The sequence below is a fragment of the Rhinolophus sinicus genome, chromosome 1 (assembly GCF_057876585.1).
Source record: "Rhinolophus sinicus isolate RSI-liver-muscle chromosome 1, RSI-T2T, whole genome shotgun sequence".
NCBI lineage: Eukaryota > Metazoa > Chordata > Mammalia > Chiroptera > Rhinolophidae > Rhinolophus > Rhinolophus sinicus.
In genome coordinates, this window is record NC_142501.1 from 124,462,245 (window position 1) to 124,481,767 (window position 19,523).

Genomic DNA, 19,523 nt, shown 5'->3' on the forward strand with positions numbered 1-19,523 from the left:
GCAGCACTTATTTCCTATATAAAAGAATGTGTAATTGGCATGCATTGGGAAGGCTAATGTTTCATTATTTTGCTGGATACCAAATTATAGACTACTTTAAGGCAGTTACCAGGTTTCATGTCCTGTAGCAGCTTGTATGAATTCATGAACCTTTAATTTGCATGATCAATATCACAGTAGTTAATGATGGTGGTGGTATCCAACTTCCTAAATGAACTTCTAGCACATGTATACCTCAAACGTAGATGTGGCTGAGTACCACTGAGTTCCTGCATTGTACTTTAAGAACTGTAAATTACAAAGAAATAAACATCCAGGAACTACCCCAAACAGACAATTATTCAGCTGCTCCTGAAAAATCAGAACAAATTCCATTGGAATTACTTTTGTTTGCACCTAGTGACTGGCATGTGGTAAGTTCTCATTAAATTTACTGTCATTCGAATATGTTTTCAGTAACAAGATTAATCATCATCATCAACTTTTCCAGCAATTTTTCTATAAGACCTCCAGTTATTTTGTGGTTACCTCAATAATACCAAAGGCCATTATGAAATCAATGCAGCAACTGGTGGTCACAACTCTTTAAACTGAAGTCCTTTAATCTATGGGTGCAAGCTTCCATCTTGTCTCGGTATACCTAAAAGATAAAAAAGTTCGTTTTTCAAGACTGATGTGACAGCCTAACAGTTCTTTCTCATAGAGAAATGAGAATATATATCTTTAGATTATTACATGAATAAATTTAGTTAAAACATAAACAATTATTATAGTTCAGTGTTATTGAATATGGAAACAGGTAATAGTAGAAAATATGCAATCACTTTCCTTATATTTTATTAAAAATAGGATAACACACTGAGATTCAAGGTGGATATGGAAACTAATTTAAGCTCCATAGACCTGGATTTCACACTTGTCAATAATAGTTCCTTGTTCTTTGATTACATGGTATTTCATTTGAGGTATTTTTAATTTTGGAAAACTGAAGCAAAGATGTTCAAATTTAACTTTGGAGTTTAATACATCATCTTTTGCCAGAGACATTTTACTGATCCTATGTTATTTAAAGGCCAAGTGGTGAAAATCTGAAAAGAATGTCAGAACTAACACAGTATGGAGATCACATTTTCACAGAAATAATGATTCCAAGTCTTGTAATTTAATTTGCATGGTTGAATGAACTTGTCTTTTTCCTACTCCAAAAATTCATCCTACCACATCCTGATCTGCAGACCTTTGGAAAAGAGGCCAAGTCCCTAAGTTAGCATTTCATAATTATGCCCCCTCCACACCTTCATACCCAGTAACAATTTTTTAATTAAAAATGAATTCTAAGCCTACAAGGCTGTTCTTTCTGAGAAGATGATCAAAGAAGGAAATAATTGTGCTATTCATTTCTTTTAACTAAAAATGAAATCACTTAACCTAAAAAGAGCAATGAGACTTATATTTTAGGTGGAGGCATGTGACTGTCACAGGAAGAAATATATCACGTTACTTGGAACTCAGGGAAATACACTTTTGGCACTTTCTCTGGAGAGTTGAGAAAATTGTTCCTGGGAGAATTTCCCTCGGTTACTTGTATGGGTATGTTATTAGAATCTAGTCCTCTGTGTCAGTGGGCATCGTTTTATAGCAAACAGTCTCCACATATCAGTGGCTTATCACTAGCAAGGTGTGTTTATAACTTACAACATTGTCCAATGGTGTGAGGGTGAGGATAATGCAAGGGCTGTGCTCTACGCAGTCATTTAGGGACCCAGGCAACATACAATGTGTGGCTTTGCTACTTCTAAGGCTCCTGCCTTCGCTACATTCAACCCACCAATGGGAGCAAGTCATAGAGGACTTCCCAGGAGGTCTTCTGGGACCAGACCTGAAAGCGGTGGATGTCATTTTTCCCCTCATCCCATTGGCTGGAACTCAATCCTATGACTTCACCGAACTAATTGCAAGGAAGACTGAGAAATGAAACATAGATGGTTGCTAGAAGGAAAAATAAACAGGATTTGATAAACAACAGACCACTCTCTGTCACATCTTCAATAGTTTTGAATTGGCATGTGCAAATAGCCGTATGGTTGGTTCTGAATGCTAGTAGCTATAAGAAAATACAGGCCCAAGCATGCCCATTCCAGGAAGCTATAGCACGTGTTATCTGTTAGAGAGCGTGCTCAATTTTAGATGCTGTGAAGGATAATAAGATGAATCAGATATTGTCTCTGCCCTCAGGCAGTATACAGTCTCCTTTAGGCTGTTTGTATAACTAGCTATGTTCTAGCTTGTCTAACAGGATGTTAAATAAGTTTCTACCGAAGCTTCTAGTTCTAATAGATATGAAATTTCAAAGTGGGGTACCAGATCAAGGTGCATATTTTCAAAGAAAAACAACAAAGGATTTTATAATCTAAACTTTCTCAACTACAAAGAAGTTATAAAAGATCCCTGAGAGTGAAAGTTGAGAGAGGATTTCATGAGGAGAATTTCTATTTAAATTTTTTTTTTAACTTAAAAAAAATCATGCTGTTTTCCACCCATATCCCTAAAAATGAGAACTTGGGTTCTGTCTGCCTCCTCACCTAAATTCTAGTAAGACTGACTTCAACAGGACCATTCTAAGAACTTGACACCTATCCCCTGAGGTTGGGAGAGGGGACACAGAGACTGATTTTTCCCTCTAAGAAATCTGGCAGAGAATATGCCATGACTGACTAGCTATTCTGATGGCAGAAGCAAAGGAAAGTTGCTGCAAAGTTGAAATTAGCCTGCTTCTTGAATTTGTTTAGTAAAAGCATGCCTGGAGGCATCTTAGATTCAGTCCAATATGGCCACCTGGAGGAAGGGGTGTTAGGATGTCAGCAGAGAACAGCTGGAGATGGACCACTACATGCCCGGGGCTGAGGAAGAAGCAACAGGCTGCGCTAGAGCTGCACTGCCTGAGTCAGCCAGTCAGGAGAGCACCTCAGAAGGGGAAAACCTCTGAAGAACAAACTACAGTGGTCTTAGAAAGAGTTGACTTTAAATATTGACCACACTCTTATGATTCTATTAGTCAAAAAGATCTTTCTTAGCCCTCTGATCTCCCTTCAACTGAGGGAAAGGAGGTTGGTCAGAAACAGCGGTTAGTGAGTGAAAGAGGATGGGAATGAGAAAGATAGAGGAAGCCAAAAACACTCTTTCTGTAGAAGACAGCAACTTGCCTACAGGCAGCTTTGGCTGGGAGATAGGAAAGAAGTATTAGCTTTGCATGATGGGTCACGTGTGGCTTAGTATTGGGCTGGGCACACCAATTTCTGGACTGGGACTGTGTTTTGTAATGAACAGTGAATGTTAACTTCTTAATTAGGAATGATCAGAAAAGTTACAGTTTTGCTGGAGCTTTCATGAGGGGGCAGGGGGAGAGCTAATCCCTTTGATCAGCCTTAAAGGCACAATGATAGCCTAAAATCATGTGTTTTTTTTTACTTTAGCTGATATAGCTTATCTGTTCAGTGTTTCATTCATGTTTAAATTCTGGTGAAGTGCCCCAGGAGAAGTACAAATAAAGTGCTCTGGGAGGTCAGATATAAAGAGCTTAATTCTAGCTGGAGTGGAAGTGTACCTAAGGAAAGATTGCATGGAGAAGAAGGAATATGCACCAAACCTTAAAGATAAGGGAATTTAAATGTGCAGAGATTTGAGATGGACTGAGGAGGAGAGGTGGCTGATGGAGCTTGTTAAAGACATTTCTCACAGAGCAAACCACACAAAAAAGCAAAAAACATGTCAAAGCAGGTTCATCTTTGATAAAAAAAAAAATGTACCCCTCTAGTGCGTGATGTTGATAATAGGGGAGCCTATGCACGTGTGACGACAGGGGTTTGCAGGAAGTCTCTGTACCACCCTCCCAATTTTATTGTATACCTAAAACTGTTCTAAAAAATTGTCTTAAAAAAAAGGCAAGGAGACAGAAAAATATAGCAGATGCATATAGAGTAGCAATTAGTTCCATTTGGCTGAAGCCAAGCATGGGGCAATAATGGAAAATAAGGTAGAAAGTGCTGGCTTCAAGCTTGAGTGAAAGGCATAAGGCGTGCTGGGAATCTCAGCAGGGAGTCTGCAGAAAAGGCAGGAATCAAGGATGAGGCAGGTGACCAGGGCCAAAGGAGAACCTTGGAGTTGGGCTGAACTTCAAAGGAGGTAGATGAATGTCTCCCTCACAGGGTCCAACCAGGTAGGGGGCACTAGTCTTTATCCAGTTAGACCAGGTTGGTGCCCAAGGGGAGCTATGTGATAAGTAGAGTGTGAAAACAAGGAATTGTAGGCAGCGGGATGATACATTCAGTAAGTTGTACTGGAAGGCAGTCATTTCATCTTGGGATAGGTTTGGGCGTCAAATCTGTATAGATAGGAAAAGCTTCTTTTCAGGTAGGCAGGTCCAACACACCAGTTCTGTGAGCTCTAACAATTTGACTTCTCATGGCCTTTGTTTCCTCATCTACAACTTGCTAATATTAATATATGATAATACAGTCTACACACAGATTACTCGGCCTGGTGCCTGGCTCAGACTTGGGGACCAGGAAAAGCCAACTCCCTTCCCTTTCCTTCAAGGGGAGAAAGAAGATGGAGATTGCCTGATAAGCAGGATGCAATTCAGGTTATGGTCCCATCTCAGTGATTGAACTAGAGAAAAAATCCGGAAGCTACAAAAGGTGCTCTGTTTCATGGACCCAGCTATCAGTGGAAGTGGGGGGCAGTGGGGGAAGCTGTAGGCCAGTGGGTCTTTATATCCCCTCAATACTGAGCTTAGGGTGCGAAACACCCACCTTTAGCATTTCTGAGTCTGCTGGCCTTGGGTGGGACAGGTTCAGGAACTGGGTGGGGCTGAGTTTGCAGGTCACAAGTCCTCCGTGTTTTAAGGTAGTCTGGGAGGCAGGAGGAAAATGGAGAGTGGAAAGGAGGTGTGCAAGCCAGAGAGTATGAATGTTATTCTAATGCAATCGCAGGCTTTTAAGGAGGGCAGAGATGGAAGAGGGGAGAGACCTGAGACTTCACATATCCATGCAGCCATGGAGGTGGCTGTGGGTAGGTGGGGCATCCCAGAGACTGAAAACAGCATGGACCAAGGCCTGGAGGTAGAAAGGAATGGTAACAGTCAGGAGACAGGGGTTCTAGTCACAGCTCTGCTGTTTAGCTTTCTGAGCCTTGGTTTATCCATCCATCAAATGGGCTTACAGTGACACTTCACTTATCTATAGGCTATGATCAGAAGTGTCATCTATCCAAAATTCAGCCAAAACAGAAAAGGAAATAAAAATGGTCTTTAGCTCTTTGCCACATCCACTGCAAGGATGAAGACCATTCTCAGCAATCAGACTAATCAACAATGGACATTCCAGAAAACATGGACATCACTCTGCAGGGACACACAGTTGTTGTGAAGGGACTTCAGTCACATCAATGCAGAACTCAGTCTCCATGGAAAGAAAAAGAAGAGGCTCCGGGTTGACAAATGCTAGGGAAATAGAAAGGAACTGGCTATTATTCGCACAATCTGTCGTCATGTACAGAACATGATCAAGGGTGTTACCCTGGGCGTCCATTATGAGATTAGGTCTCTGTGTGCTCACTTCCCCATCAATGTGGTCATTCAGGAGAATGGTTCTCTTGTTGAAATCCAAAGTTTCTTGGGTGGAAAATACATCTGCAGGGTTCGGATGAGGTCAGGTGTTGCTTGTTCAGTATCTCAAGCTCAGAAAGATGAATTAATTATATTCTTGAAGGAAATGATATTGAACTTGTATCAAATTCAGCTGCTTTGATTCAACAAGCCACAACATCTAAAAACAAGAATATCAGAAAATTTGGGGATGGTATCTATGTTTCCGAAAAAGGAACAGTTCATCAGGCTGATGAATCAGATCTAAGTTGTCCAGCTACAGAAACGCCAAGATGTCGAGTGATTCCTCAGACTTATTTGTGATATTTTAAAGAAGAAACAAAAGTCATGTATTAATCTTGGGGGAAAAATGGTCTTTGGGCAGTCAGTGTAGACATTATTACAACCTTCATGCTGAAAACATGAGATAGTACTCCTCTCCAGTTTATAATTCAAAGACTACATACTTAATTTGGACACGATATTAATATGTTTGACATTCTAGTTACTCTTCCCTGAGTATAGAAGACACAAATAAAGAGGGAGCTTGGGAGTAGAAGATGTGAGTAGGAACAAGCAAGGGTGGAGAGCCCATTACAAGGAGGAGATAAAAGGAAGCAAAGGAATTATTTTTAAAAGAGTAATATGGGGCCGGCCTGGTGGCTCAGGCAGATGAAGCTCCGTGCTCCTAACTCCTAAGGTTTCCGGTTCGATTCCCACATGGGCCAGTGGGCTCTCAACCACAAGGTTGCCAGTTCAACTCCTCGAGTCCGGCAAGGGATGGTGGGCTCCGCTCCCTGTAACTAAGATTGAACACAGCACCTTGAGCTGAGCTGCCTCCCGGATGGCTCAGTTGGTTGGAGCGCATCCTCTCAACCACAAGGTTGCCAGTTAGACTCCCGCAAGGGATGGTGGGCTGCGCCCCCTGCCACTAGCAACGGCAACTGGACCTGGAGCTGAGCTGCGCCCTCCACAACTAAGACTGAAAGGACAACAACTTGAAGCTGAACGGCACCCTCCATAACTAAGATTGAAAGGACAACAACTTGACTTGGAAGAAAGTCCTGGAAGTACACACTGTACCCCTTCCCCAATAAAAATTTTTAAATAAATAAATAAAAGAGTAATATGGATCTATTCAAAGTAGGGACAAAAAAATGTTTGCATTTCCATATGCTCTGGAGCCTATCTGTATTTGTGCTATAGTTTTTGGAGTCTGCAAGCATCATAAGTAACTTAAGCTTGCAAAGATAATTCTGAGTCAACAAGAAATGGATAAATTACGTCCAGAAGCCTCTACTATAAAAGAGGCAGGGGAGAACACTGGAATACATGTTTTAAAGATCTATTCAAAATTTTAAAATTTAAAAGATTTGGGCCTTTCAAGGAGCAAGTCTTCATTATATGAATTCCTTTATCCAATATTTATATTTTATAGGTCACAGAATCCTTGTACACACCTACTGTGACTATAAAATATGCAGGCTGCTTTTAAAGAAAAGAAGAAACAGATATATCAGAACACAGTCAAATGAATACTCCGCTTGGAAGGTTATAAATATATACTGATGATTCTACCATTGCTGAAAATACTTTTGTGATTTGTATTTATTATCTCCATAGTCTTTTTAATGAGTTTATAATAATACAAGGCAACAGCCTCCTAACTTTAGAATCTCAAGTTATTATTTACAAAGAAAACCACCACCACCAATGGCAATGTATTTTGATCCTGGTTTTTCTAGAAAATGTTAGCCGAACACTTAACTCCTTCCATAAGAAGGAGACACTGACTGGCCCTTGAAATTAGACGTGAGAAAAGCTGAATTATCTTTATTATTCATTCTTTGATGCTTATGAAATCATTCAGCCTACCCTAAAGGTCAAAATGTTGCCACCATTGAGAAGATATTTTTTAAATGTGCTATAAACTCTGGTGTCAGGGTCCCAAGTGGAGTACAAATGGTGGCTTGAGTGATGACAGCACCATTAATATAAGATAACTCCTTTCACAGGGAAAGCATTCATTTAATATGTAAGTTCTGACTTACTGGTAAAATGCATCACTCAGAATCACATTTGAGAGAGCACTGACATTAATCTCTTTACAAAAGTAAAAATGTTGCTGTCATCGTGCTTCTATTGGAGGCTACCTGAAGATGGCAGAGACTCAATTTCACTGTCACTGCTGTGGGGAATTCTCTGTCTGCCCCAGGAGCCAGGCGGGTTGCTGACTAAATCCTGCTGAGACCTGATGACTGCAGACGCCTGGGCTTGCAGCAGAGCATCCCTCAGCGCTCAGGAGCGCACTCTCCCAATGGTGAATCAGAACAGAGAAGAACACTTTGCAAATAGCATTCTCTTCTGCTCCACCTACACCTTCTTTGAAAGGCCACACAACATTTGAGCAAACCTGTATTTCTCAAAATGTCTAGCGCCACACAGGTGGGCCAAGAGCCAACACTTTTTTTGCCCAGACTTTGTTTTAAATTGTTATGAACTGAGTTCATCTTGTAAGCATGCCATTTTAAAACAGAGGAAAATCATATTATTATGTAGAGTATTATAAGCCATTTATAACTCTACCAGGATGTGCCAAGCCTGAACTTGAAAACAGTAAGGACAGTATGTTGCATTTGGAAGGTTGCAGCAGAAAAATATTCTATTCATCCTAGTGACTATGAAGCATTAAGACTTAATTATCTGTTTACTCCCTTATTATGATGTCATAACATCTTATTAAAAACACTCCTTTTCTACTCATGGTCTTAAAAAACAAGGGTTTAAGTAGACATGTCAGTTCATATTCGGCAGTTCTTTCAAATGCACAAATGAATTCTGTTGGGATTTTTTAATTGCAAAGAACACTTTGCTTTGTTTTAAATAACAATTTAAAATAGAAAAGTAATGTATTCTTAATGTGTATTTGAAAATGCAGAACTATAGAAAGAAATTAAGAAAAAAATCTAAGGATAACCGCTATTAAAAATTGGACTTAATAAAGAATTAAAACACGCTCTGCTAAAAACACTATTAAGGGAATGAAAAGGCAAACTATAGACTGGGAGAAAAATATTTGCAAATCACATAGTTGGCAGAAGACTGGTATCCAGAATGAGTAAAGAACACCTAACACTCAACTATACAAAAAAAAAATTAAAAATAGGCAAATGACTTGAGCAAATACCTCCCCATGAAGCATATATGGATGGCAAATAAGCACATGAAAAAGTGTTCAACATCATTAGTCATTAGGAAAATGCAAGCCCTTACATGATACCACTGTGCACCTTTTAGAAAGGATAAAATTTAAAATGTTGACAATACTAAGTGTGGATGAGAATGCAGAGCAAGTGAGACATATACTGCTGGAGAGAATGCAAAATGCTATAGCAACTCACTCTGGAAAACAGCTTGGCAGTGTCTTATAAGGTTCAACATACACTCAGTATAGCCCAGCAATCCCACTTCCAGTTGTTCACTCTAGAGAAATGAAAACTTGTGTTCACATAAAAACTACACAAATACTTATAAAAGCTTTATTCATATTCTCCCAAAACTGGTAACAGCCCAAATGTTCTTCAAAGGGTGAGTGGTTAAACAAAGTGTGATAAATACATACAAGGAATAGTCATCAGCAATAAAATGAAATGAAATTTTGATGCATGCAAAAACTTGGATAAATCATAAAGTAGTTCTGCTGATTGAAAGAAGCCAGACAAAAGGTTTACTTAATACGTGATTCCATTTATATGACAGTCTTAAAAAGACAAAAGTATAGTGACAGAACATCAGTGGTTAAGGATCAGGGATGGCGTGACTACAACTAGACAGCAAGAGTGAATTTTAATGGGTGATGGATCTTTTAGGTATCCTGGTTGTGGTTGTGGTTGCAGTTACATGAAACTATACATGGGTTTAAATTCATAGAACTGTTCAAGTCACACACACACACACACACACACACACACACACACACACACACATCAATTTTATTGTATATTAATTTTTTTATATAAATTGTATTGGGGAATATTGGGGAACAGTGTGTTTCTCCAGGGCCCATCAACTCCAAGTCGTTGTCCTTCAGTCTGGTTGTGTCTAGTCATTTTCAATCCTTAGTTGAAGGGGTTGCAGCCCACCATTTCATGTGGGAATTGAACCGGCAACCTTGTTGTTGAGAGCTCATGCTCTAACCAACTGAGCCATCCGGCCGCCCCTCTGGAAGCTCAGCGGCAGCTCATTGTCTTCAATGTAGTTGTGGAGGGAGCAGCTCACTGGCACATGTGGTAATCAAACCGGCAGCCCTGTTGTTCAGAGCTTGCGCTGTAACCCACTGAGCCATCCAGCCACCCCTTTGTATATTAATTTAAAAATAAAATAAATAATAACACAAGTAGGTGTATGTACTAGGATTTTTATGAGAAAAGGCTAATTTTACTATTAAATTATGACAGCATAAATAATTTTTAAAGTCATTCCAGAATTGTAATTGTCTTTGTAATATAAATTACAGCATATGTGAAAGCAATAGCCACATTTTTGCAGGAAAAATTGTCCCTTCCCCCACTTTGCAATCTTTGTTTTGTAGTATTCAGGAGATCACAAAACTTGTCTAGTCATCCATACTAATCTTTGTCACGCAGTCACTGAGGAGTGCCAGCATGTAAAATTCAGAAATAATTATTTGATTAAGAAATTGTTCAAGAGTCCCCTAAGGATTCCTTCAGTAATGGGGACAAAACGATCCAATGCACAGAGGTTTTGCTTTCCGGGATTGTAATTGGGCAGAGGTCTGGAAACTGGATAGAGCATGGAGGAGGTAAAAGACAGCCCCTGGGAGGCAGAGGGAATTATTTCTGGGTCAAAAATATCCCATTCAGAGTTCAGAGATTTCCATTGCGTTGAAGAATCTTGCCTACTTGGTGCAGAATTGCACAGAGGGCAGATTTTTGGAGGGAGAAAATGTGTCTTAGTAAAATGCAAAATCTTCAATTTAAATGAGAGGGTGTTCTGCCCTGGCTAGTACTCGAGCCCCTAGGTATTTAGTGTGAAACGGTGTTCCAAATCTCTGCTAAATGTGTGCTAGCTTGAAGACTTGGTTTGGGGGAGGCATCTGGTTCCTTTGAGTTGTGACCCTGGCATTGGCGACTTGGCGCTCACACCTCTGTGATCTGTGTTTAGGCCCTAGGGACCTTTGTGACTTCATGGCAACCGCTCTGAGAAATGAGAAAGGGGAGATTTCTTTGAGGGGATCTCAAACCTTTGGGTATGCAATTTTGGCAAAATTTTAAAACCACAGGTACTTCAGTGAAAGATAAACTTTAGATATATACTGGCCAAAAGGAAAATGACTCGTTCTCCAGAAGCAGTGGGTAAAGAATGGGAGGGAAAGAGTTAGTGTTAATCTTGCTATAGCATTTACATATCTGTGTTGGTTAGGGTAAAGAGTTCATTAACATTGCTCTTAACCTTCAGATGATTCAATTGGAAAAGGTCAGATCATGAATCTTGAGTATTTCCACTGACTTCTGAGTCCAGTCACTGGATTGAACAGCTGTGATCTAATTATTTCAGCCACTTTTCTTTAAAAAAGCATATCTGGGGCTCATTGAACTTGTGATGCCTAAAACATGTAAATGATAAAAGCAAATTGAACCTGACCTCTACTTTTGATCACTTGGAAGGAACCAAAATCAATATATACACATAGTACAAGCTTACAGACCTGTTGTATTTATTTTTAATGTGATTTTAATTGACTTATTAAAACTTAGAACCAAATAACCCATAACAATGATGTTAATATAAATAATGATTAGGTTTTTTGGGGCTAGATTCTTAGATTTCTTTGAAGGTCTATTTAATCCATATTTAATCCATAATACAGCTGGACACAGGAAACATCACCACACACAACCTTATTTCCCCGTGAAATAAATTTCAGTATCAGACACAAAATAGAAGGCACATATTTCTCCAACCAAGCAGCTAAAGAAAGTACCCTTCACCTACTCACTGCATTATCCAGTGGACAGACTACACATTTCCTAAGGGTGTAAACAAAGCAGGAACATTAACATCTTTACTATGATCTGAATATTTGTGTCCCCTCAAATGTACATGTTGAAATCCTAACTCCCAATGTGATAGTATTAGGAGGTGGGGCCTTTGGGAGGTAATTAGGTCTTGAGGGCAGAACCCTCATGATTGAGATTAATGTCTTTATGAAAGAGACCCAGCGAGCTAGCTCATGCCTTCTACCAATAAGGTTGCAGCGAGAAGTCGACAGTCTGCAGCCCTTACGAGGATCCTCACCAGAACCCAACTATGCTGGTTTTCTGATCTTGAACTTCCAGCTTCCAGAACTATGAGAAATGAACTTTTGTTGTTTATAAGCCACACAGTCTCTGGTATGTTTTGTTAGAGTAGACCAAAAAGACCAAGGCAAACTTTAAAAAAAAAATTGATATAAATATTGTATACACACACTCTCACACACACACACACACACAAGTATTTGTTATAAATATATATTTGAGGCACTCATGGGAAAATTTGAACTTTGATGAACTTTGTTAACTAAGTTGAGTATTATTCTATGGTGAATCATATATAAAGATCACTAGGGCCTCTTGAGGTCTTATTCAGGCCCTCCATACTGTCCTCCTGTTTCTTCCTTCACCAGTTCCAACAGTGTTGGCCCAGTAATGGAAGCTGAACCTGGGGGCGAGTTTCCTAAGGGGCCTCAACAAGTGGTGAGGGCTGTGGCAGAGGGGGTTTTATGACACGGAGTGGCAAGGTGGGGACAGTGTCCGTGCAGTTGTTCAGTTCCCTGGTACTTGGGATTCCAATAGCAGTGAAGCCAGTTCGGCATCAGTAACTCTTCATGAGCCGGCATGCTTCAGAAATGAAATCTTGCCTTTGTCTATGTACTCCAGGATATCATGGCCATCTTAGAAAGTAACAGTGTATGAAGTGTTTTGTTGTTTGTTTGTTTATTTGTGGTTTACATCAATGGAAAAAGGACAACCTTTTTCAAGATCACCAGCATCCAGTCTTATCATGTGGCCTTCTTAGAAGGCCTCCATTTGGCCTTGTTGGAAAGCCAAATGATAAGCATCCAATCTTTAAGTCTGTGGATAAAGAAGTAATCTTTGTTCAAGATTTTGAGTTTGCAATAACAAAAAAATAAATAACCCAATTTTAAAATGGGCAAAGGATCTGAATAGACAGTTCTCCAAAGAAGACCTACAAATGGCCAATAAGTATATTAAAATGCATTCAATATCATTAATCATCAGGGACACGCAAATCTAAACCACAATGAAATATTACCCTTAGGCCTATTAGGATGACTATTTAAAAAAAAAAAAAAAGATAAGTGTAACACTGATACACTCTACACTCTTGGGAATGATATGAAAGAAGGAAATCCTGCCATTTGTGACTACATGGATGGACCTGAAGAACATTACATTAAGTGAAGGTAGCCAGACACAGAAAGACAGATACCGTATGGTCTCATACATGTGGCATCTAAAATAGTCAAACTCATAGAAATAGAAAGTAATGGTGGTTACCAGAGACTGGGAGGAGGCGGAAATGCAGAAGTGATGGTTAAAGGGTATGTGTCAGTCAAGGTTCTCCAGAGAAACAGAACCAGTAGCAGATAGATAAATGAAAGATGATATAAAATAGATAGATAGATAGATAGATAGATAGATAGATAGATAGATAGATAGATAGATGATAGATAGATAGATAGATAGATAGATAGATAGATAGATAGATAGATGGATAGATACAAAGATAGAGACAGATATAGAGATATATACAAGAGGAGATTTATTATAAGAATTGGTGCATGTGATTATGGAGGCCAAGAAGTCCCACAATCTGCCATCTCTAAGCTGGAGAACCAGCAAAGCCAGTGGTGTAATTCAGTCCAAGTCTGAAACCAGGAATGCTGATGTCCAAGGACAAGCAATGATGGATGTCCCAGCTCAAGCAAACAGAACAAATTCACCCTTCCTTCATATTTTTGTTTTATTCACGCCTTCAATGGATTGGATGATAGCCACTCACACTAGTGAGGGCAGTCTTCTTTATTCAATCCACCAATTCCAGAAATAATGTCTTAACTGCTATTTGGGCATCCCTTAGCCCAATCAAGTTGACACATAAAATTAACTATCACAGAATGCAAAATTTCAGTTATGCAAGATAAATAAGTTCTGGAGATCTACCATACAGCATAGTGCCTGTAGCAAATGATACTGTATTCTTATACTTAAAATTTGCTAAAAGGGTAGATCTTCTGTTAGTTGTTCTTCCCACGATCACAAAAATAATAACAATATTATAGGAAATTGGGTGGAAGAAAACTTGGGGAGGTGATGGACATGTTTATGGATTTGATGGTAGGGATGCTTTCATGGAAGTAGACTTATCCCCAATCTCACTGAATTGTAAACATTAATGTGTACAACTTTTTACATATCAATAACACCTCAATAAAATGGTTTATCGAGTTTGAACTAGAAATTGCCCAGGGGCAAAAGTTTGATCCAGATATTAAAAGCCAAGTTTTGATTTGGGGAGTCTTCAGAAACTAGCCTATTGAAGATGACAGTGATTTGGTTAGGAAAAGAAATGAGAGAGAGAGAGACAATTTATTTACTATGTTGAAATTAAAATTTAATCATAATAAATATTTCCCCATTTTTCATGACTAGCACCTGTTTACCTGACAAAGAGAGGAAATTTCCAGTTAGGACCAGGTAGCATGTGTGCATGTATACTGGCTCTCCCATCTAGACAGTGCTGTCTAATAGGAATATAATGTGAGCCACACATGTAATTTTAAATTTTTTAGTAGTCACATTAAAAAAGTAAAAAGAACCTGGTGAAAATTAATTTTAATAATATATTTTATTTAACTGAGTATGTCCAAGCCATTAGTTCAGTATGCAATCAATAATTTAAAAATGTTAATGAAAAAGTTATTTAAAATGTTAATGAGATATTTTCTGCTCTTTTTAAAATCAAGTGTGTATTTTACACTTGCAGAAAGCTCAATTCAGACATTAAATTCTCATCAGAAATACTAGATCTGTATTTAGATTTCATAAAATTTACAATTGAAACCATAGAGTCACATACTGAAGTTGTTCCAAACATACCTAAAAGTTTTCCAATAAGTGAGTTGACTATCAGTTTTTAAATTTAAGTTTATAAATTGAGAGGCCCAGACCAGGACATCTCTTCCTGGTCTAATAGTCTATGGCTCTATTTTTTGCTAAATGATATGTTTCAACATTCTTAGGCATGGGCATCATATAGGTAAGATAGTGTCGAGGCTTTGTCTTGATATAGATAAGGTAGTTTCCCTGTGTCTAGAAAGATGAAAACAGGAACAAATGGGACACACAGAAGAGGAGAAGAAAGAGTGAAGACTCTGCAAAGAAGATGCTAAGAGTTATTGCAGAAAGAAAGATGAAAAAGGAAAATACTAATGAAGACAGGAGAACAAAGTAGTTGTCAACCTGAACACTCTGGGGGTTTGAAAAGGATAAATCAGTTGGGACTCCCATGGTGTCATGTGATCAAGAATTGTTACTGAAAACCATCACAGTTTTCTTTGTGGGTTTAATACAAAAACAAAACAACAACAAACAAAAAAACTCTACTGTTCTTGATACTAAAAAAAATGGGTTTATATACAGAAAGATTAAAACAATTTATTACTCATGTCAAAGACCAAAACTACAGTAATTCCACTTCAGGGGAAAGACAATACTCTATACCATGCTGAAACGGTTTTCTTACATCATTAAAAAGCAGAAGGACAGAAAGGAGAAATAGCAAGGAGCAATTTACTGGTTGTCTCAGGTAGATTCTTTAGAGTTGGGAAGAGCAGAGAAATGTGCAGTTTACCTTAGTTGAAAGTTGAAAATGAAGAGAAATAAAGAGGGAAGTGTTTCCATAGCCGCATAGACCAAGAAAGCCAGGCAGGCGGGCTGCAGCTGGAATGTAGCTGCCCTCTGGACATCACAGCTGTAGTGACCTGGTTACCCATTGCTCCTAAGCCTGTGCCCCACCATTCTGGGACTCAGCTACCTCCTGTTTCTGCTTCTATGTATTTGCTGCTGTAACTTACTAACCTCCCTATGTGTCTTATGTTCATCTTCCCTGAGAACCAGGGTTTGATTGGTTCAGCCAGTCACCACTGAGATGGGGCAACCATGTTGACATATTTGGCCCCATCCTTTGCTAGCAGCAAGCCTTTGGCTCAAGAACTGATTCCTAATAAAAACAGCTCTGGCTAGGATCTCAGGATCGTGTGGTGCAAAGCAGTTGACTTGACATAAAGAACTATTAGTTTCACCAGAAGGGAGTTCTGGGCATGGCAGACATTCAATGGACCATAGCATCTCAGCTGACTTAAGTTCAAATCTGTATACCAACTCTGTAAAAATTAATACACATGTTGGCTATCTGTATCATTAGAGTAGAGCTAAATTGACATAATCTGGATAGAAAAGTGAGAAAACAAAGGGTCCAGCAAGAAATAAGATAACTAGAATTGACCAAAAAATGTTTTATTAAATAAATTCTTTTTATTTACACATACATTCAAATCTTAAAATACCTTTTAGTATTCAACGGGGGACTAAACTATCAAAGTTTTTATCTCATTGTAGCAATCATTTAGGACACAACAGTAATTCAGAAGACTTTAATAGATCAATGTTAGAAAACCAAGCAAATGAATATTTATATAACATCTCTGTTGTAAAGCGAAAGGCAAAGAGAAATAAAAGAGAAGATACTGAGCAAAAATTAATGTAAAATGAGCCCTGCTAAGAGTAAAGGGATGCACATTTTAAAATGTGTTTGCAAGTCTTGCATCTCACACTTCTATGGTTGGTTACAAAGCTGAGAGGGGCAACTGTTATTGACTCAATTTTGTGATTCACGTAAATTCACAAAGGAAAGCAATGTAACATGTGACTGATCTTTTAAAGTAAGAAATTAAGAAATCCTAGTGTAAGGACCAGCAGCACGAAGCAGGATGTGTAATCACTAGTTTTTCTGAATAGGTAGGAAGGAGGTGATACATTATTAAAAGATGTCTTTTTATAGATCTGACTTGAAATGGCAGGATTTGGAGTACAATGGCCGGTCAAATATCTTTAGGACCATTTCCTACAGTCCTGCTATTTTTAGATGTTTTGCGCTTACTTCTTCCTTAGGTCCTCTGGGCCTGCCTTTCACTGTCCTCTAAGTTACTGAGTGAGTCTGCTTTTCTCTCTTTAACCCCACCTCTCTCCTTCCCTGCTCACATCCTTTATAATTTATATATCCTGCTTCTAGGTAAGTTTTAGACAAATAGTTACTTACAGCTGGTCACAAGGTTCTGTAAACAGAGAACTTATTTGAGTTAACAATTATCATCTTGGGTTTTAACTACAGATCAAAGAATGCTTTGGAATTTAATTTAAGATTGAACATTTTGTCTTATTTATTTTTTTAAAGTTTTAAAAAAAATTTACACTTATTTTGACATTCAATTTTGTTTTATATTAATTTCAGATGTACAGCATAGTGGTTAGACATTTATATAATTTGAGAGGTAATCCCCCTGACTAGTCTAGTACCCACCTGTCACTGTGCATTATTGACTATATTTTTTTATGCTTTTCTTTACATGCCCATGACTATTTTGTAACTACCAATTTGTACTTCTTAAGCCATTCGCCTTTTTCACCCTACTCCATAACTCCCATCCCATCTATAACCTTGGTAAATCTAGTACCCATCTGACACTATACATAGTTATTACAATATTATTGACTACATTCCTTATGCTATACCCTACATCCCCATGACTACTGTGTAACAATCAAATTGTACTTCTTAATCCCTTCTCCTTTTTCACTCACCCTCAAACCTCCTTCCATCTGGCAACCATCAAAGTGTTCTCTGTATCTATGACTATATTTGTGGTTTTTTTTGTTTATTTTGTTCTTTAGATTTTACACATAATCGAAATTACATTGCAACTATCTTTCTCTGTCTGACATGCTCCACTCACCACAATACCTTCCAGGTCCATCTATGCCACCGCATATGGCAAGAACCCATTCCCTTCCATGGCCGAGCAATATTCTGTTGTATATATGTACCATGTCCTCTTTATCCATTCTTCCATCAACAGACACCAGCTTGCCTCCACATCTTGGCCATTGTAAACAATGCTGTAATGAACATATGGATGTACACGTCCTCTTGAAGTAGTGTTTTGGGTTTCTTCGGATAAATACCCAGAAATGGGATTATTGGTTCCTTCTTTGTCTCTTTTTATAGCCTTTGCTTTAAAGTCTACTTTTTAAAGAAAAAAATTTAAATATGCATTGTGTGTTCACCATCCAGAGTCAACTCTATGTTGTCTGATGTAAGTATTACTCCTTTGGCTTTTTTATTGTTGTTTTTTATTTCCATTTTCATGAAACATCTTTTTCCATCCTTTTACTTTCAGTCTGTGTGTGCCTTCCAATTGAAATGACTCTCTTATAGGCAGCATGTGTAAGTGTCTTGTTTTCTTATCCATTTTGCCACACTATCTTTTGATTGGAGAATTTAATCCATTTACATTTAAAGTAATTGTTGATAGATAAGTAGTTAGTTCCCATTATATTATTCATGTTTATGTTCTTTCCACCCCACTCCACCCCTTCTTCTTCTTAAAAAAGTCCCTTTAACATTTCTTGTATAATTGGTTTGGTGTTGATGAACATCTTTAACTTTTTCTTGTCTGTGAAGCTCTTTATGTGTCCTTCAATTGTAAATGATAGCTTTGCCAGGTAGAGTAATCTTGGTTGTAGGTCCTTGCTTTTCATCACCTTGAAAATTTCCTGCCACTCCCTTCTGGGCTGCAAAGTTTCTTTTGAGAAATCAATTGATAGTCTTATGGGAGCTTCCTTGTAGGTAACTAAATGCTTTACTCTTGCTGCTTTTAAGATTCTCTCTTTGTCTTTAACCTTTAGCATTTTAATTATGGTGTGTCTTGGTGTGGGCCTCTTTGGATTCATCTTGTTTGGGATTCTCTGCACTTCTTCAGCTTGTATATCTATTTCCTTTGCCAGGTTAGGAAAGTTTACCATCATTATTTCTTCAAATAGGTTTTCAATTCCTTGCTCTCTCTCTTCTCCTTCTGGTACCCCTGTGATGCAAATGTTGTTACACTTGATGTTGTTCCAGAGGCCTCTTAAACTTTCCTCATTATTTTTTATTCTTTTTTCTTTTTGCTATTCTGGTTGGGTGTTTTCTGCTACCTTGTCTTCCAAATCACTGATTTGATTCATCTGCTTCATCTACTCTACTGTTGATTCCCTATGATGTATTCTTCATTTCACTTATTGTGTTTTTATTTCTGACTGGTTCATTTTTATGTTTTCTATGTCCATTTTTATGTTTCCTATCTATTTGTTGAAGTTCTTTCTGAGATCACTGAGCCTCTTTTTTTTTTTTTTTTTTTTTTTAAGATTTTATTTGGGGAGGGAAACAGGACTTTATTGGGGAACAGTGAGTACTTCCAGGGCTTTTTTTTCCCAAGTGTTGTCCTTTCAATCTTAGTTGTGGAAGGTGCCATTCAGCATCAAGTTGTTGTCCTTTCAGTCTTAGTTGTGCAGGGCGCAGCTCAGCTCCAGGTCCAGTTGCCGTTGCTAGTTTCAGGGCGCGCAGCCCACCATCCCTTGCGGGAGTTGAGGAATCGAACTGGCAACCTTGTGGTTGAGAGGATGCGCTCCAGCCAACGGAGCCATTCAGGAGCTCAGTGGTAGCTCAGCTCAAGGTGCTGTGTTCAATCTTAGTT

At 38.5% G+C, this 19,523-nt stretch overlaps 1 protein-coding gene and 1 pseudogene across 15 annotated transcripts in view; both read left to right on the top strand.

The window, feature by feature from the left end:
* Positions 1-19,523, top strand: part of KIAA1217 (KIAA1217 ortholog) — a 753,165-nt gene that overhangs the window by 387,494 nt on the left and 346,148 nt on the right. The gene's annotated exons all lie outside the window — the stretch shown is intronic.
* LOC141570010 (large ribosomal subunit protein uL6 pseudogene) lies at positions 5,337-5,968 on the top strand (annotated as a pseudogene).